We start from the raw sequence: 22,459 nt of genomic DNA on the forward strand, positions 1-22,459 counted from the left end.
CTGCGAGATGAATGGGATGCTGCATGGAGATGAATCTTGATCTTCTTCATCTCCCATCTTAATACAGCATCCCTACTTCATGGCATCTCGGACTTAGTCGATTTTTCATAAATTCTTAGAAAAACATATGTTAGGATGCTGCGAGATGAATGGGATGCTGCATGGAGATGAATCTTGATCTTCTTCATCTCCCATCTTAATACAGCATCCCTACTTAAATGCATCTCGGACTTAGTCGATTTTTCATAAATTCTAAGAAAAACATATGTTAGGATGCTGCGAGATGAATGGGATGCTGCATGGAGATGAATCTTGATCTTCTTCATCTCCCATCTTAATACAGCATCCCTACTTAAAGGCATCTCGGACTTAGTCGATTTTTCATAAATTCTAAGAAAAACATATGTTAGGATGCTGCGAGCTGAATGGGATGCTGCATGGAGATGAATCTTGATCTTCTTCATCTCCCATCTTAATACAGCATCCCTACTTAAAGGCATCTTGGACTTAGTCGATTTTTCATAAATTCTAAGAAATTCATATGTTAGGATGCTGCGAGATGAATGGGATGCTGCATGGAGATGAATCTTGATCTTCTTCATCTCCCATCTTAATACAGCATCCCTACTTAAAGGCATCTCGGACTTAGTCGATTTTTCATAAATTCTAAGAAAAACATATGTTAGGATGCTGCGAGATGAATGGGATGCTGCATGGAGATGAATCTTGATCTTCTTCATCTCCCATCTTAATACAGCATCCCTACTTAAAGGCATCTCGGACTTAGTCGATTTTTCATACATTCTAAGAAAAACATATGTTAGGATGCTGCGAGATGAATGGGATGCTGCATGGAGATGAATCTTGATCTTCTTCATCTCCCATCTTAATACAGCATCCCTACTTAAAGGCATCTCGGACTTAGTCGATTTTTCATAAATTCTAATAAAAACATATGTTGGGATGCTGCGAGATGAATGGGATGCTGCATGGAGATGAATCTTGATCTTCTACATCTCCCATCTCAATACAGCATCCCTACTTCAAGGCATCTCGGACTTAGTCGATTTTTCATAAATTCTAAGAAATTCATATGTTAGGATGCTGCGAGATGAATGGGATGCTGCATGGAGATGAATCTTGATCTTCTTCATCTCCCATCTTAATACAGCATCCCTACTTAAAGGCATCTCGGACTTAGTCGATTTTTCATAAATTCTAAGAAAAACATATGTTGGGATGCTGGGAGATGAATGGGATGCTGCATGGTGATGAATCTTGATCTTCTTCATCTCCCATCTTAATACAGCATCCCTACTTAAAGGCATCTCGGACTTAGTCGATTTTTCATAAATTCTAAGAAATTCATATGTTAGGATGCTGCGAGATGAATGGGATGCTGCATGGAGATGAATCTTGATCTTCTTCATCTCCCATCTCAATACAGCATCCCTACTTAAAGGCATCTCAGACTTAGTCGATTTTTCATAAATTCTAAGAAAAAAATATGTTGGGATGCTGCGAGATGAATGTGATGCTGCATGGAGATGAATCTTGATCTTCTTCATCTCCCATCTTAATACAGCATCCCTACTTCAAAGCATCTCGGACTTAGTCGATTTTTCATAAATTCTAAGAAAAACATATGTTAGGATGCTGCGAGATGAATGGGATGCTGCATGGAGATCAATCTTGATCTTCTTCATCTCCCATCTCAATACAGCATCCCTACTTAAAGGCATCTCGGACTTAGTCGATTTTTCATAAATTCTAAGAAAAACATATGTTAGGATGCTGCGAGATGAATGAGATGCTGCATGGAGATGAATCTTGATCTTCTCCATCTTCCATCTCAATACAGCATCCCAACTTCAAGGCATCTCGGACTTAGTCGATTTTTCATAAATTCTAAGAAAAACATATGTTGGGATGCTGCGAGATGAATGGGATGCTGCATGGAGATGAAACTTGTTCTTCTTCATCTCCCATCTCAATACAGCATCCCTTCTTAAAGGCATCTCGGACTTAGTCGAATTTTCATAAATTCTAAGAAAAACATATGTTAGGATGCTGCGAGATGAATGGGATGCTGCATGGAGATGAACCTTGATCTTCTTCATCTCCCATCTCAAAACAGCATCCCTACTTAAAGGCATCTCGGACTTAGTCGATTTTTCATAAATTCTAAGAAAAACATATGTTAGGATGCTGGGAGATGAACGGGATGCTGCATGGAGATGAATCTTGATCTTCTTCATCTCCCATCTCAATACAGCATCCCTACTTAAAGGCATCTCGGACTTAGTCGATTTTTCATAAATTCTAAGAAAAACATATGTTAGGATGCTGGGAGATGAATGGGATGCTGCATGGAGATGAATCTTGATCTTCTTCATCTCCCATCTCAATACAGCATCCCTACTTAAAGGCATCTCGGACGTAGTCGATTTTTCATAAATTCTAAGAAAAACATATGTTAGGATGCTGGGAGATGAATGGGATGCTGCATGGAGATGAATCTTGATCTTCTTCATCTCCCATCTCAATACAGCATCCCTACTTAAAGGCATCTCGGACTTAGTCGATTTTTCATAAATTCATAGAAATTCATATGTTAGGATGCTGCGAGATGAATGGGATGCTGCATGGAGATGAATCTTGATCTACTTCATCTCCCATCCTAATACAGCATCCCTACTTAAATGCATCTCGGACTTAGTCGATTTTTCATAAATTCTAAGAAAAACATATGTTAGGATGCTGCGAGATGAATGGGATGCTGCATGGAGATGAATCTTGATCTTCTTCATCTCCCATCTTAATACAGCATCCCTACTTAAAGGCATCTCGGACTTAGTCGATTTTTCATAAATTCTAAGAAAAACATATGTTAGGATGCTGCGAGATGAATGGGATGCTGCATGGAGATGAATCTTGATCTCCTACATCTCTCATCTCAATACAGCATCCCTACTTAAAGGCATCTCGGACTTTGTCGATTTTTCATAAATTCATAGAAATTCATATGTTAGGATGCTGGGAGATGAATGGGATGCTGCATGGAGATGAATCTTGATCTCCTACATCTCCCATCTTAATACAGCATCCCTACTTAAAGCCATCTCGGACTTAGTCGATTTTTCATAAATTCTAAAAAATTCATATGTTAGGATGCTGGGAGATGAATGGGATGCTGCATAGAGATGAATCTTGATCTCCTACATCTCCCATCTTAATACAGCATCCCTACTTAAAGGCATCTCGGACTTAGTCGATTTTTCATAAATTCTAAGAAATTCATATGTTAGGATGCTGCGAGATGAATGGGATGCTGCATGGAGATGAATCTTGATCTCCTACATCTCCCATCTCAATACAGCATCCCTACTTAAAGCCATCTCGGACTTAGTCGATTTTTCATAAATTCATAGAAATTCATATGTTAGGATGCTGCGAGATGAATGGGATGCTGCATAGAGATGAATCTTGATCTCCCACATCCCCCATCTCAATACAGCATCCCTACTTAAAGCCATCTCGGACTTAGTCGATTTTTCATAAATTCATAGAAATTCATATGTTAGGATGCTGCGAGATGAATGAGTTGCTGCATGGAGATGAATCTTGATCTTCGTCATCTCCCATCTTAATACAGCATCCCTACTTAAAGGCATCTCGGACTTAGTCGATTTTACATAAATTCTTAGAAAAACATATGTTAGGATGCTGGGAGATGAATGGGATGCTGCATAGAGATGAATCTTGAGCTTCTACATCGCCCATCTCAAAACAGCATCCCTACTTAAAGGCATCTCGGACTTAGTCGATTTTTCATAAATTCTAAGAAAAACATATGTTAGGATGCTGGGAGATGTATGGGATGCTGCATGGAGATGAATCTTGATCTTCTTCATCTCCCATCTTAATACAGCATCCCTACTTAATGGCTACTCGGACTTAGTCGATTTTTCATAAATTCTAAGAAAAACATATGTTAGGGTGCTGCGAGATGAATGGGATGCTGCATGGAGATGAATCTTGATCTTCTGCATCTCCCAACTTAATACAGCAGCCCTACTTAAAGGCATCTCGGACTTAGTCGATTTTTCATAAATTCTAAGAAAACAATATGTTAGGATGCTGCGAGATGAATGGGATGCTGCATGGAGGTGAATCTTGATCTACTTCATCTCCCATCTTAATACAGCATCCCTACTTAAATGCATCTCGGACTTAGTCGATTTTTCATAAATTCTAAGAAAAACATATGTTAGGATGCTGCGAGATGAATGGGATGCTGCATGGAGATGAATCTTGATCTTCTTCATCTCCCATCTTAATACAGCATCCCTACTTAAAGGCATCTCGGACTTAGTCGATTTTTCATAACTTCTCAGAAATTCATATGTTAGAATGCTGGGAGATGTATGGGATGCTGCATGGAGATGAATCTTGATCTCCTACATCTCCCATCTCAATACAGCATCCCTACTTAAAGGCATCTCGGACTTAGTCGATTTTTCATAAATTCTAAGAAATTCATATGTTAGGATGCTGCGAGATGAATGGGATGCTGCATGGAGATGAATCTTGATCTCCTACATCTCCCATCTCAATACAGCATCCCTACTTGAAGGCATCTCGGACTTAGTCGATTTTTCATAAATTCATAGAAATTCATATGTTAGGATGCTGCGAGATGAATGGGATGCTGCATGCAGATGAATATTGATCTCCTACATCTCCCATCTCAATACAGCATCCCTACTTAAAGGCATCTCGGACTTAGTCGATTTTTCATAAATTCATAGAAATTCATATGTTAGGATGCTGCGAGATGAATGGGATGCTGTATTGAGATGAATCTTGATCTTCTTCATCTCCCATCTTAATACAGCATCCCTACTTAAAGGCATCTCGGACTTAGTCGATTTTTAATAAATTCTAAGAAAAACATATGTTAGGATTCTGGGAGATGAATGGGATGCTGCATGGAGATGAATCTTGATCTTCTTCATCTCCCATCCCAAAACAGCATCCCTACTTAAAGGCATCTCGGACTAAGTCGATTTTTCATAAATTCTAAGAAAAACATATGTTAGGATGCTGCGAGATGAATGGGATGCTGCATGGAGATGAATCTTGATCTTCTTCATCTCCCAACTTAATACAGCATCCCTACTTGAAGGCATCTCGGACTTAGTCGATTTTTCATAAATTCATAGAAATTCATATGTTAGGATGCTGGGAGATGAATGAGATGCTGCATGGAGATGAATCTTGATCTTCTTCATCTCCCATCTTAATACAGCATCCCTTCTTAAAGGAATCTCGGACTTAGTCGATTTTTCATAAATTCATAGAAAAACACATGTTAGGATGCAGCGAGATAAATGGGATGCTGCATGGAGATGAATCTTGCTCTTCTTCATCTCCCATCTTAATACAGCATCCCTTCCTAATGGCACCTCGGACTTAGCCGATTTTTCATAAATTCTAGGAAATTCATATGTTAGGATGCTGCGAGATGAATGGGATGCTGCATGGAGATGAATCTTGATCTCCTACATCTCCCATCTCAATACAGCATCCCTACTTGAAGGCATCTCGGACTTAGTCGATTTTTCATAAATTCATAGAAATTCATATGTTAGGATGCTGCGAGATGAATGGGATGCTGCATGCAGATGAATATTGATCTCCTACATCTCCCGTCTCAATACAGCATCCCTACTTAAAGGCATCTCGGACTTAGTCGATTTTTCATAAATTCATAGAAATTCATATGTTAGGATGCTGCGAGATGAATGGGATGCTGCATGGAGATGAATCTTGATCTCCTACATCTCTCATCTCAATACAGCATCCCTACTTAAAGCCATCTCGGACTTAGTCGATTTTTCATAAATTCATAGTAATTCATATGTTAGGATGCTGCGAGATGAATGGGATGCTGCATGGAGATGAATCTTGATCTCCTACATCTCTCATCTCCATGCAGCATCCCTACTTAAAGGCATCTCGGACTTAGTCGATTTTTCATAAATTCATAGAAATTCATATGTTAGGATGCTGGGAGATGAATGGGATGCTGCATGGAGATGAATCTTGATCTTCTTCATCTCCCATCTTAATACAGCATCCCTACTTGAAGGCATCTCGGACTTAGTCGATTTTTCATAAATTCATAGAAATTCATATGTTAGGATGCTGCGAGATGAATGGGATGCTGCATGCAGATGAATATTGACCTCCTACATCTCCCGTCTCAATACAGCATCCCTACTTAAAGGCATCTCGGACTTAGTCGATTTTTCATAAATTCATAGAAATTCATATGTAAGGATGCTGCGAGATGAATGAGATGCTGCATGGAGATGAATCTTGATCTCCTACATCTCTCATCTCAATACAGCATCCCTACTTAAAGCCATCTCGGACTTAGTCGATTTTTCATAAATTCATAGAAATTCATATGTAAGGATGCTGCGAGATGAATGGGATGCTGCATGGAGATGAATCTTGATCTCCTACATCTCTCATCTCAATACAGCATCCCTACTTAAAGGCATCTCGGACTTAGTCGATTTTTCATAAATTCATAGAAATTCATATGTTAGGATGCTGGGAGATGAATGGGATGCTGCATGGAGATGAATCTTGATCTTCTTCATCTCCCATCTTAATACAGCATCCCTACTTAAAGGCATCTCGGACTTAGTCGATTTTTCATAAATTCTAAGAAATTCATATGTTAGGATGCTGGGAGATGAATGGGATGCTGCATGGAGATAAATCTTGATCTCCTACATCTCTTATCTCAATACAGCATCCCTACTTAAAGGCATCTCGGACTTAGTCGATTTTTCATAAATTCATAGAAATTCATATGTTAGGATGCTGGGAGATGAATGAGATGCTGCATGGAGATGAATCTTGATCTTCTTCATCTCCCATCTTAATACAGCATCCCTACTTAAAGGCATCTCGGACTTAGTCGATTTTTCATAAATTCTAAGAAATTCATATGTTAGGATGCTGGGAGATGAATGGGATGCTGCATGGAGATGAATCTTGATCTTCTTCATCTCCCATCTTAATACAGCATCCATGCTTAAAGGCATCTCGGACTTAGTCGATTTTTCATAAATTCTAAGAAATTCATATGTTAGGATGCTGCGAGATGAATGGGATGCTGCATGGAGATGAATCTTGATCTTCTTCATCTCCCATCTTAATACAGCATCCCTACTTAAAGGCATCTCGGACTTAGTCGATTTTTCATAAATTCTAAGAAATTCATATGTTAGGATGCTGGGAGATGAATGGGATGCTGCATGGAGATGAATCTTGATCTTCTTCATCTCCCATCTTAATACAGCATCCCTACTTAAAGGCATCTCGGACTTAGTCGATTTTTCATAAATTCTAAGAAATTCATATGTTAGGATGCTGCGAGATGAATGGGATGCTGCATGGAGATGAATCTTGATCTTTTTCATCTCCCATCTCGATACAGCATCCCTACTTAAAGGCATCTCGGACTTAGTCGATTTTTCATAAATTCATAGAAAAACATATGTTAGGATGCTGCGAGATGAATGAGATGCTGCATGGAGATGAATCTTGATCTTCTTCATCTCCCATCTTAATACAGCATCCCTCCTTAAAGGCATCTCGGACCTAGTCGATTTTTCATAAATTCATAGAAAAACATATGTTAGGATGCTGGGAGATGAATTGGATGCTGCATGGAGATGAATCTTGATCTTCATCATCTCCCATCTTAATACAGCATCCCTACTTAAAGGCATCTCGGACTTAGTCGATTTTTCATAAATTCATAGAAAAACATATGTTAGGATGCTGCGAGATGAATGAGATGCTGCATGGAGATGAATCTTGACCTTCTTCATCTCCCATCTTAATACAGCATCCCTACTTAAAGGCATCTCGGACTTAGCCGATTTTTCATAAAATCTAAGAAAAACATATGTTAGGATGCTGCGAGATGGATGGGATGCTGCATGGAGATGAATCTTGATCTCCCACATCTCTCATCTCAATACAGCATCCCTACTGAATTCGGTAACATCCCATCTCGGACTTAGTCGATTTTTCATAAATTCATAGAAATTCATATGTTAGGATGCTGGGAGATGAATGGGATGCTGCATGGAGATGAATCTTGATCTTCTTCATCTCCCATCTTAATACAGCATCCCTACTTAAAGGCATCTCGGACTTAGTCGATTTTTCATAAATTCTAAGAAATTCATATGTTAGGATGCTGGGAGATGAATGGGATGCTGCATGGAGATGAATCTTGATCTCCTACATCTCCCATCTCAATACAGCATCCCTACTTAAAGGCATCTCGGACTTAGTCGATTTTTCATAAATTCATAGAAATTCATATGTTAGGATGCTGGGAGATGAATGGGATGCTGCATGGAGATGAATCTTGATCTTCTTCATCTCCCATCTCAATACAGCATCCCTACTTAAAGGCATCTCGGACTTAGTCGATTTTTCATAAATTCTAAGAAAAACATATGTCAGGATGCTGCAAGATGAATGGGATGCTGCATGGAGATGAATCTTGATCTTCTTCATCTCCCATCTCAATACAGCATCCCTACTTAAAGGCATCTCGGACTTAGTCGATTTTTCATAAATTCGAAGAAAAACATTTGTTAGGATGCTGCGAGATGAATGGGATGCTGCATGGAGATGAATCTTGATCTTCTACATCTCCCATCTCAATACAGCATCCCTACTTAAAGGCATCTCGGACTTAGTTGATTTTTCATAAATTCTAAGAAAAACATATGTTAGGATGCTGGGAAATAAATGAGATGCTGCATGGAGATGAATCTTGATCTTCTTCATCTCCCATCTCAATACAGCATCCCTACTTAAAAGCATCTCGGACTTAGTCGATTTTTCATAAATTCTAAGAAAAACATATGTAAGGATGCTGCGAGATGAATGGGATGCTGCATGGAGATGAATCTTGATCTTCTTCATCTCCCATCTCAATACAGCATCCCTACTTAAAGGCATCTCGGACTTAGTTGATTTTTCATAAATTCTAAGAAAATCATATGTTAGGATGCTGCGAGATGGATGGGATGCTGCATGGAGATGAATCTTGATCTCCCACATCTCTCATCTCAATACAGCATCCCTACTGAATTCGGTAACATCCCATCTCGGACTTAGTCGATTTTTCATAAATTCTAAGAAATTCATATGTTAGGATGCTGGGAGATGAATGGGATGCTGCATGGAGATGAATCTTGATCTCCTACATCTCCCATCTTAATACAGCATCCCTACTTAAAGGCATCTCGGACTTAGTCGATTTTTCATAAATTCTAAGAAAATCATATGTTAGGATGCTGCGATATGAATTTGATGCTGCATGGAGATGAATCTTGATCTTCTTCATCTCCCATCTCAATACAGCATCCCTACTTAAAGGCATCTCGGACTTAGTCGATTTTTTATAAATTCTAAGAAAAACATATGTCAGGATGCTGCAAGATGAATGGGATGCTGCATGGAGATGAATCTTGATCTTCCTCATCTCCCATCTCAATACAGCATCCCTAAGTAATGGAATCTCTGACTTAGTCAATTTTTAATATATTCTCAGAAAATCATATGTTAGGATGCTGCGAGATGAATGGGATGCTGCATGGAGATGAATCTTGATCTTCTTCATCTCCCATCTTAATACAGCATCCCTACTTAAAGGCATCTCGGACTTAGTCGATTTTTCATAAATTCTAAGAAAAACATATGTTAGGATGCTGGGAAATAAATGAGATGCTGCATGGAGATGAATCTTGATCTTCTTCATCTCCCATCTCAATACAGCATCCCTACTTAAAAGCATCTCGGACTTAGTCGATTTTTCATAAATTCTAAGAAAAACATATGTAAGGATGCTGCGAGATGAATGGGATGCTGCATGGAGATGAATCTTGATCTTCTTCATCTCCCATCTCAATACAGCATCCCTACTTAAAGGCATCTCGGACTTAGTTGATTTTTCATAAATTCTAAGAAAAACATATGTTAGGATGCTGGGAGATGAATGGGATGCTGCATGGAGATGAATCTTGATCTTCTTCATCTCCCATCTCAATACAGCATCCCTACTTAAAGGCATCTCGGACTTAGTCGATTTTTCATAAATTCTAAGAAATTCATATGTTAGGATGCTGCGAGATGAATGGGATGCTGCATGGAGATGAATCTTGATCGACTACATCTCCCATCTCAATACAGCATCCCTACTTAAAGCCATCTCGGACTTAGTCGATTTTTCATAAATTCTAAGAAAAACATATGTTAGGATGCTGGGAGATAAATGGGATGCTGCATGGAGATTATTCTTGATCTTCTTCATCTCCCATCTCAATACAGCATCCCTACTTAAAGGCATCTCGGACTTAGTAGTTTTTTCATAAATTCTAAGAAAAACATATGTTAGGATGCTTCGAGATGCATGGGATGCTGCATGGAGATGAATCTTAATCTTCTACATCTCCCATCTTAATACAGCATCCCTACTTAAAGGTATCTCGGACTTAGTCGATTTTTCATAAATTCTAAGAAAAACATATGTTAGGATGCTGCGAGATGAATGGAATGCTGCATGGAGATGAGTCTTGATCTTCTTCATCTCCCATCTTAACACAGCATCCCTACTTAAAGGCATCTCGGACTTAGTCGATTTTTCATAAATTCATAGAAATTCATATGTTAGGATGCTGGGAGATGAATGGGATGCTGCATGGAGATGAATCTTGATCTCCTACATCTCCCATCTCAATACAGCATCCCTACTTAAAGGCATCTCGGACTTAGTCGATTTTTCATAAATTCATAGAAATTCATATGTCAGGATGCTGCGAGATGAATGGGATGCTGCATGGAGATGTATCTTGATCTCCTACATCTCCCATATCAATACAGCATCCCTACTTAAAGCCATCTCAGACTTAGTCGATTTTTCATAAATTCTAAGAAATTCATATGTTAGGATGCTGCGAGATGAATTAGATGCTGCATGGAGATGAATCTTGATCTCCTACATCTCCCATCTCAAAACAGCATCCCTACTTAAAGGCATTTCGGACTTAGTCGATTTTTCATAAATTCATAGAAATTCATATGTTAGGATGCTGCGAGATGAATGGGATGCTGCATGGAGATGAATCTTAATCTCCTTCATCTGACATCTCAATACAGCATCCCTACTTAAAGGCATCTCGGACTTAGTCGATTTTTCATAAATTCATAGAAATTCATATGTTAGGATGCTGCGAGATGAATGGGATGCTGCATGGAGATGAATCTTGATCTTCTTCATCTCCCATCTTAATAAAGCATCCCTGCCTAAAGGCATCTCGGACTTAGTCGATTTTTCAAAAATTCTAAGAAATTCATATGTTAGGATACTGCGAGATGAATGGGATGCTGCATGGAGATGAATCTTGATCTTCTTCTTCTCCCATCTCAATACAGCATCCCTACTTAAAGGCATCTAGGACTTAGTCGATTTTTCATAAATTCTAAGAAATTCATATGTTAGGATGCTGCGAGATGAATGGGATGCTGCATGGAGATGAATCTTGATCTTCTTCATCTCCCATCTTAATACAGCATCCCTACTTAAAGGCATCTCGGACTTAGTCGATTTTTCATAAATTCTAAGAAATTCATATGTTAGGATGCTGCGAGATGAATGGGATGCTGCATGGAGATGAATCTTGATCTTCTTCATCTCCCATCTTAATACAGCATCCCTACTTAAAGGCATCTCGGACTTAGTCGATTTTTCATAAATTCAAAGAAAAACATATGTTAGGATGCTGCGAGATGAATGGGATGCTGCATGGAGATAAATCTTGATCTTCTACATCCCCCATCTCAATACAGCATCCCTACTTAAAGGCAACTCGGACTTAGTCGATTTTTCATAAATTCTAAGAAAAACATATGTTAGGATGCTGGGAGATGAATGGGATGCTGCATGGAGATGAATCTTGATCTTCTTCATCTCCCATCTCAATACAGCATCCCTACTTAAAGACATCTCGGACTTAGTCGATTTTTCATAAATTCTAAGAAATTCATATGTTAGGATTCTGGGAGATGAATGGGATGCTGCATGGAGATGAATCTTGATCTCCTTCATCTCTAGTCTCAATACAGCATCCCTACTTAAAGGCATCTCGGACTTAGTCAATTTTTCATAAATTCATAGAAATTCATATGTTAGGATGCTGGGAGATGAATGAGATGCTGCATGGAGATGAATCTTGATCTACTTCATCTCCCATCTTAATACAGCATCCCTACTTAAAGGCAACTCGGACTTAGTCGATTTTTCATAAATTCTAAGAAATACATATGTTAGGGTGCTGCGAGATGAATGGGATGCTGCATGGAGATGAATCTTGATCTTCTTCATCTCCCATCTCAATACAGCATCCTTACTTAAGGGCATCTCGGACTTAGTCGATTTTTCATAAATTCTAAGAAAAACATATGTTAGGATGCTGCGAGATGAATGTGATGCTGCATGAAGATGAATCTTGATCTTCTTCATCTCCCATCTTAATACAGCATCCCTACTTAAATGCATCTCGGACTTAGTCGATTTTTCATAAATTCTAAGAAAAACATATGTTAGGATGCTGCGAGATGAATGGGATGCTGCATGGAGATGGATCTTGATCTTCTCCATCTCCCATCTTAATACAGCATCCCTACTTAAAGGCATCTCGGACTTAGTCGATTTTTCATAAATTCTAAGAAAAACATATGTTAGGATGCTGCGAGATAAATGGGATGCTGCATGGAAATGAATCTTGATCTTCTTCATCTCCCATCTTAATACAGCATCCCTACTTAAAGGCATCTCGGACTTAGTCGATTTTTCATAAATTCTAAGAAATTCTTATGTTAGGATGCTGCGGGATGAATGGGATGCTGCATGGAGATGAATCTTGACCTTCTTCATCTCCCATCTTAATACAGCATCCCTTCTAAAAGGCATCTTGGACTTAGTCGATTTTTCATAAATTCTAAGAAATTCATATGTTGGGATGCTGCGAGATGAATGGGATGCTGCATGGAGATGAATCTTGACCTTCTTCATCTCCCATCTTAATACAGCATCCCTACTTAAAGGCATCTCGGACTTAGTCGATTTTTCATAAATTCATAGAAATTCATATGTTAGGATGCTGCGAGATGAATGGGATGCTGCATGGAGATGAATCTTGATCTCCTACATCTCTCATCTCAATACAGCATCCCTACTTAAAGCCATCTCGGACTTAGTCGATTTTTCATAAATTCATAGAAATTCATATGTTAGGATGCTGCGAGATGAATGGGATGCTGCATGGAGATGAATCTTGATCTACTTCATCTCCCATCTTAATACAGCATCCCTACTTAAAGGCATCTCGGACTTAGTCGATTTTTCATAAATTCTAAGAAATTCATATGTTAGGATGCTGGGAGATGAATGGGATGCTGCATGGAGATGAATCTGGATCTCCTACATCTCCCATCTCAATACAGCATCCCTACTTAAAGGCATCTCGGACTTAGTCGATTTTTCATAAATTCATAGAAATTCATATGTTAGGATGCTGCGAGATGAATGGGATGCTGCATGGAGATGAATCTTGATCTACTTCATCTCCCATCCTAATACAGCATCCCTACTTAAATGCATCTCGGACTTAGTCGATTTTTCATAAATTCTAAGAAAAACATATGTTAGGATGCTGCGAGATGAATGGGATGCTGCATGGAGATGAATCTTGATCTTCTTCATCTCCCATCTTAATACAGCATCCCTACTTAAAGGCATCTCGGACTTAGTCGATTTTTCATAAATTCTAAGAAAAACATATGTTAGGATGCTGCGAGATGAATGGGATGCTGCATGGAGATGAATCTTGATCTCCTACATCTCTCATCTCCATGCAGCATCCCTACTTAAAGGCATCTCGGACTTTGTCGATTTTTCATAAATTCATAGAAATTCATATGTTAGGATGCTGGGAGATGAATGGGATGCTGCATGGAGATGAATCTTGATCTCCTACATCTCCCATCTTAATACAGCATCCCTACTTAAAGCCATCTCGGACTTAGTCGATTTTTCATAAATTCTAAAAAATTCATATGTTAGGATGCTGGGAGATGAATGGGATGCTGCATAGAGATGAATCTTGATCTCCTACATCTCCCATCTTAATACAGCATCCCTACTTAAAGGCATCTCGGACTTAGTCGATTTTTCATAAATTCTAAGAAATTCATATGTTAGGATGCTGCGAGATGAATGGGATGCTGCATGGAGATGAATCTTGATCTCCTACATCTCCCATCTCAATACAGCATCCCTACTTAAAGCCATCTCGGACTTAGTCGATTTTTCATAAATTCATAGAAATTCATATGTTAGGATGCTGCGAGATGAATGGGATGCTGCATAGAGATGAATCTTGATCTCCCACATCCCCCATCTCAATACAGCATCCCTACTTAAAGCCATCTCGGACTTAGTCGATTTTTCATAAATTCATAGAAATTCATATGTTAGGATGCTGCGAGATGAATGAGTTGCTGCATGGAGATGAATCTTGATCTTCGTCATCTCCCATCTTAATACAGCATCCCTTCTTAAAGGCATCTCGGACTTAGTCGATTTTACATAAATTCTTAGAAAAACATATGTTAGGATGCTGGGAGATGAATGGGATGCTGCATAGAGATGAATCTTGAGCTTCTACATCGCCCATCTCAAAACAGCATCCCTACTTAAAGGCATCTCGGACTTAGTCGATTTTTCATAAATTCTAAGAAAAACATATGTTAGGATGCTGGGAGATGTATGGGATGCTGCATGGAGATGAATCTTGATCTTCTTCATCTCCCATCTTAATACAGCATCCCTACTTAATGGCTACTCGGACTTAGTCGATTTTTCATAAATTCTAAGAAAAACATATGTTAGGGTGCTGCGAGATGAATGGGATGCTGCATGGAGATGAATCTTGATCTTCTGCATCTCCCAACTTAATACAGCAGCCCTACTTAAAGGCATGTCGGACTTAGTCGATTTTTCATAAATTCTAAGAAAACAATATGTTAGGATGCTGCGAGATGAATGGGATGCTGCATGGAGGTGAATCTTGATCTACTTCATCTCCCATCTTAATACAGCATCCCTACTTAAAGGCATCTCGGACTTAGTCGATTTTTCATAAATTCTAAGAAAAACATATGTTAGGATGCTGCGAGATGAATGGGATGCTGCATGGAGATGAATCTTGATCTTCTTCATCTCCCATCTTAATACAGCATCCCTACTTGAAGGCATCTCGGACTTAGTCGATTTTTCATAATTTCTAAGAAATTCATATGTTAGGATGCTGGGAGATGAATGGGATGCTGCATGGAGATGAATCTTGATCTTCTTCATCTCCCATCTTAATACAGCATCCCTACTTAAAGGCATCTCGGACTTAGTCGATTTTTCATAAATTCATAGAAATTCATATGTTAGGATGCTGCGAGATTAATGGGATGCTGCATGGAGGTGAATCTTGATCTACTTCATCTCCCATCTTAATACAGCATCCCTACTTAAATGCATCTCGGACTTAGTCGATTTTTCATAAATTCTAAGAAATTCATATGTTAGGATGCTGCGAGATGAATGGGATGCTGCATGGAGATGAATCTTGATCTTCTTCATCTCCCATCTTAATACAGCATCCCTACTTAAAGGCTTCTCGGACTTAGTCGATTTTTCATAAATTCTAAGAAAACAATATGTTAGGATGCTGCGAGATGAATGGGATGCTGCATGGAGATGAATCTTGATCATCTCCATCTCCCATCTTAATACAGCATCCCTACTTAAAGGCATCTCGGACTTAGTCGATTTTTCATAAATTCTAAGAAAAACATATGTTAGGATGCTGCGAGATGAATGGGATGCTGCATGGAGATGAATCTTGATCTTCTTCATCTCCCATCTCAATACAGCATCCCTACTTAAAGGCATCTCGGACTTAGTCGATTTTTCATAAATTCTAAGAAAAACTTATGTTAGGATGCTGCGAGATAAATGGGATGCTGCATGGAGATAAATCTTGATCTTCTTCATCTCCCATCTTAATACAGCATCCCTACTTAAAGGCATCTCGGACTTAGTCGATTTTTCATAAATTCTAAGAAATTCATATGTTAGGATGCTGCGAGATGAATGGGATGCTGCATGGAGATGAATCTTGATCTTCAACATCTCCCATCTTAATACAGCATCGCTACTTAAGGGCATCTCGGACTTAGTCGATTTTTCATAAATTCTAAGAAATTCATATGTTAGGATGCTGCGAGATGAATGGGATGCTGCATGGAGATGAATCTTGATCTTCTTTATCTTCCCTCCTAATACAGCATCCCTACTTAAAGGCATCTCGGACTTAGTCGATTTTTCATAAATTCTAAGAAATTCATATGTTAGGATGATGAGAGATGAATGGGATGCTGCATGGAGATGAATCTTGATCTTCTTTATCTTCCCTCCTAATACAGCATCCCTACTTAAAGGCATCTCGGACTTAGTCGATTTTTCATAAATTCTAAGAAATTCATATGTTAGGATGATGAGAGATGAATGGGATGCTGCATGGAGATGAATCTTGATCTTCTTTATCTTCCCTCCTAATACAGCATCCCTACTTAAAGGCATCTCGGACTTAGTCGATTTTTCATAAATTATTAGAAGTTCATATGTTAGGATGCTGCGAAATGAATGGGATGTTGCATGGAGATGAATCTTGATCTCCTTCATCTCCCATCTCAATACAGCATCCCTACTTAAAGGCATCTCGGACTTAGTCGATTTTTCATATATTCTAAGAAAAACATATGTTAGGATGCTGCGAGATGAATGGGATGCTGCATGGAGATAAATCTTGATCTTCTTCATCTCCCATCTCGATACAGCATCCCTACTTAAAGGCATCTCGGACTTAGTCGATTTTAAATAAATTCTAAGAAAAACATATGTTAGGATTCTGGGAGATGAATGGGATGCTGCATGGAGATGAATCTTGATCTTCTTCATCTCCCATCTCAATACAGCATCCCTACTTAAAGGCATCTCGGACTTAGTCGATTTTACATAAATTCTTAGAAAAACATATGTTAGGATGCTGGGAGATGAATGGGATGCTGCATGGAGATGAATCTTGATCTCCTACATCTCCCATCTTAATACAGCATCCCTACTTAAAGGCATCTCGGACTTAGTCGATTTTTCATAAATTCTAAGAAAAACATATGTTAGGATGCTGGGAGATGAATGGGATGCTGCATGCAGATGAATCTTGATCTTCTTCATCTCCCATCTTAAAACAGCATCCCTTCTTAAAGGCATCTCGGACTTAGTCGATTTTTAATAAATTCGAAGAAATTCATATGTTAGGATGATGAGAGATGAATGGGATGCTGCATGGAGATGAATCTTGATCTCCTACATCTCCCATCTCAATACAGCATCCCTACTTAAAGGCATCTCGGACTTAGTCGATTTTAAATAAATTCTAAGAAAAACATATGTTAGGATTCTGGGAGATGAATGGGATGCTGCATGGAGATGAATCTTGATCTTCTTCATCTCCCATCTCAATACAGCATCCCTACTTAAAGGCATCTCGGACTTAGTCGATTTTACATAAATTCTTAGAAAAACATATGTTAGGATGCTGGGAGATGAATGGGATGCTGCATGGAGATGAATCTTGATCTCCTACATCTCCCATCTTAATACAGCATCCCTACTTAAATGCATCTCGGACTTAGTCGATTTTTCATAAATTCTAAGAAATTCTTATGTTAGGATGCTGCGGGATGAATGGGATGCTGCATGGAGATGAATCTTGACCTTCTTCATCTCCCATCTTAATACAGCATCCCTTCTTAAAGGCATCTCGGACTTAGTCGATTTTTCATAAATTCTAAGAAATTCATATGTTGGGATGCTGCGAGATGAATGGGATGCTGCATGGAGATGAATCTTGATCTTCTTCATCTCCCATCTTAAAACAGCATCCCTACTTAAAGGCATCTCGGACTTAGTCGATTTTTCATAAATTCTAAGAAAAACATATGTTTGGATGCTGCGAGATGAATGGGATGCTGCATGGAGATGAATCTTGATCTTCTTCATCTCCCGTCTTAATACAGCATCCCTACTTGAAGGGATCTCAGACTTAGTCGATTTTTCATAAATTCATAGAAAAACATATGTTAGGATGCTGGGAGATGAATGGGATGCTGCAAGGAGATGATTCTTGATCTTCTTCATCTCCCATCTCAATACAGCATCCCTACTTATAAGCATCTCGGACTTAGTCGATTTTTCATAAATTCTAAGAAATTCATATGTTAGGATGCTGGGAGATGAATGGGATGCTGCATGGAGATGAATCTTGATCTTCGTCACCTCCCATCTCGATACAGCATCCCTTCTTAAAGGCATCTCGGACTTAGTCGATTTTTCATAAATTCTAAGAAATTCATATGCTAGGATGCTGCGAGATGAATGGGATGCTGCATGGAGATGAATCTTGATCTTTTACATCTCCTATCTTAATACAGCATCCCTACTTAAAGGCATCTCGGACTTAGTCGATTTTTCATAAATTCTAAGAAATTCATGTGTTAGGATGCATAAATTCTAAGAAAAACAAATGTTAGGATGCTGCGAGATGTATGGGATGCTGCATGGAGATGATTCTTGATCTTCTTCATCTCCCATCTCAATACAGCATCCCTACTTAAAGCCATCTCGGACTTAGTCGATTTTTCATAAATTCTAAGAAAAACATATGTTAGGATGCTGCGAGATGAATGGGATGCTGCATGAAGACGAATCTTGATCTCCTACATCTCCCATCTCAATACAGCATCCCTACTTAAAGGCATCTCGGACTTAGTCGATTTTTCATAAATTCTAAGAAAAACATATGTTAGGATGCTGGGAGATGAATGGGATGCTGCACGGAGATGAATCTTGATCTTCTTCATCTCCCATCTTAATACAGCATCCCTACTTAAAGGCATCTCGGACTTAGTCGATTTTTCATAAATTCTAAGAAAAACATATGTTAGGATGCTGCGAGATGAATGGGATGCTGCATCGAGATGAATCTTGATCTTCATCATCTCCCATCTGAATACAGCATCCCTACTTAAAGGCATCTCGGACTTAGTCGATTTTTTTTTAAATTCTAAGAAATTCGTATGTTAGGATGCTGCGAGATGAATGGGATGCTGCATGGAGATGAATCTTGATCTTCTTCATCTCCCATCTCGATACAGCATCCCTACTTAAAGGCATCTCGGACTTTGTCGATTTTTCATAAATTCTAAGAAATTCATATGTAAGGATTCTGGGAGATGAATGGGATGCTGCATGGAGATGAATCTTGATCTTCTCCATCTCCCATCTCAATACAGCATCCCTACTTAAAGGCATCTCGGACTTAGTCGATTTTTCATAAATTCTTAGAAAAACATACGTTAGGATGCTGCGAGATGAATGGGATGCTGCATGGAGATGAATCTTGATCTCCTACATCTCCCATCTCAATACAGCATCCCTACTTAAAGCCATCTCGGACTTAGTCGATTTTTCATAAATTCTAAGAAAAACATATGTTAGGATGCTGCGAGATGAATGGGATGCTGCATGGAGATGAATCTTGATCTTCTTCATCTCCCATCTCGATACAGCATCCCTACTTAAAGCCATCTCGGACTTAGTCGATTTTTCATAAATTCTAAGAAATTCATATGTTAGGATGCTGGGAGATGAATGGGATGCTGCATGGAGATGAATCTTGATCTTCTTCATCTCCCATCTTAATACAGCATCCCTACTTAAAGGCATCTAGGACTTAGTCGATTTTTCATAAATTCATAGAAATTCATATGTAAGGATGCTGCGAGATGAATGGGATGCTGCATGCAGATGAATCTTGATCTTCTCCATCTCCCATCTTAATACAGCATCCCTACTACTACTTAAAGGCATCTCGGACTTAGTCGATTTTTCATAAATTCATAGAAATTCATATGTTAGGATGCTGCGAGATGAATGGGATGCTGCATGGAGATGAATCTTGATCTCCTACATCTCTCATCTCAATACAGCATCCCTACTTAAAGCCATCTCGGACTTAGTCGATTTTTCATAAATTCTAAAAAATTCATATGTTAGGATGCTGGGAGATGAATGGGATGCTGCATAGAGATGAATCTTGATCTCCTACATCACCCATCTTAATACAGCATCCCTACTTAAAGGCATCTCGGACTTAGTCGATTTTTCATAAATTCTAAGAAAAACATATGTTAGGATGCGGCGAGATGAATGGGATGCTACATGGAGATGAATCTTGATCTTCTTCATCTCCCATCTTAATACAGCATCCCTACTTACAGGCATCTCGGACTTAGTCGATTTTTCATAAATTCTAAGAAAAACATATGTTAGGATGCCGCGAGATGAATGGGATGCTGCATGGAGATGAATTCTGATCTTCTTCATCTCCCATCTTAATACAGCATCCCTACTTACAGGCATCTCGGACTTAGTCGATTTTTCATAAATTCTAAGAAAAACATATGTTAGGATGCCGCGAGATGAATGGGATGCTGCATGGAGATGAATCTTGATCTTCTTCATCTCCCATCTTTATACAGCATCCCTTCTTAAAGGCATCTCGGACTTAGTCGATTTTTCATAAATTCTATGAAAAACATATGTTGAGATGCTGGGAGATGAATGGGATGCTGCATGGAGATGAATCTTGATCTTCTTCATCTCCCACCTCGATACAGCATCCCTACTTAAAGGAATCTCGGACTTAGTCGATTTTTCATAAATTCTAAGAAAAACATATGTTTGGATGCTGCGAGATGGATGGGATGCTACATGGAGATGAATCTTGATCTTCTTCATCTCCCATCTTAATACAGCATCCCTGCCTAAAAGCATCTCGGACTTAGTCGATTTTTCATAAATTCATAGAAATTCATATGTTAGGATGCTGCGAGATGAATGGGATGCTGCATGGAGATGAATCTTGATCTACTTCATCTCCCATCCTAATACAGCATCCCTACTTAAATGCATCTCGGACTTAGTCGATTTTTCATAAATTCTAAGAAAAACATATGTTAGGATGCTGCGAGATGAATGGGATGCTGCATGGAGATGAATCTTGATCTTCTTCATCTCCCATCTTAATACAGCATCCCTACTTAAAGGCATCTCGGACTTAGTCGATTTTTCATAAATTCTAAGAAAAACATATGTTAGGATGCTGCGAGATGAATGGGATGCTGCATGGAGATGAATCTTGATCTCCTACATCTCTCATCTCAATACAGCATCCCTACTTAAAGGCATCTCGGACTTTGTCGATTTTTCATAAATTCATAGAAATTCATATGTTAGGATGCTGGGAGATGAATGGGATTCTGCATGGAGATGAATCTTGATCTCCTACATCTCCCATCTTAATACAGCATCCCTACTTAAAGCCATCTCGGACTTAGTCGATTTTTCATAAATTCTAAAAAATTCATATGTTAGGATGCTGGGAGATGAATGGGATGCTGCATAGAGATGAATCTTGATCTCCTACATCTCCCATCTTAATACAGCATCCCTACTTAAAGGCATCTCGGACTTAGTCGATTTTTCATAAATTCTAAGAAATTCATATGTTAGGATGCTGCGGGATGAATGGGATGCTGCATGGAGATGAATCTTGATCTCCTACATCTCCCATCTCAATACAGCATCCCTACTTAAAGCCATCTCGGACTTAGTCGATTTTTCATAAATTCATAGAAATTCATATGTTAGGATGCTGCGAGATGAATGGGATGCTGCATAGAGATGAATCTTGATCTCCCACATCCCCCATCTCAATACAGCATCCCTACTTAAAGCCATCTCGGACTTAGTCGATTTTTCATAAATTCATAGAAATTCATATGTTAGGATGCTGCGAGATGAATGAGTTGCTGCATGGAGATGAATCTTGATCTTCGTCATCTCCCATCTTAATACAGCATCCCTTCTTAAAGGCATCTCGGACTTAGTCGATTTTACATAAATTCTTAGAAAAACATATGTTAGGATGCTGGGAGATGAATGGGATGCTGCATAGAGATGAATCTTGAGCTTCTACATCGCCCATCTCAAAACAGCATCCCTACTTAAAGGCATCTCGGACTTAGTCGATTTTTCATAAATTCTAAGAAAAACATATGTTAGGATGCTGGGAGATGTATGGGATGCTGCATGGAGATGAATCTTGATCTT

Source organism: Anopheles coustani, assembly GCF_943734705.1.
Source record: "Anopheles coustani chromosome X unlocalized genomic scaffold, idAnoCousDA_361_x.2 X_unloc_16, whole genome shotgun sequence".
In the NCBI taxonomy this organism is placed as follows: Eukaryota; Metazoa; Arthropoda; class Insecta; order Diptera; family Culicidae; genus Anopheles; species Anopheles coustani.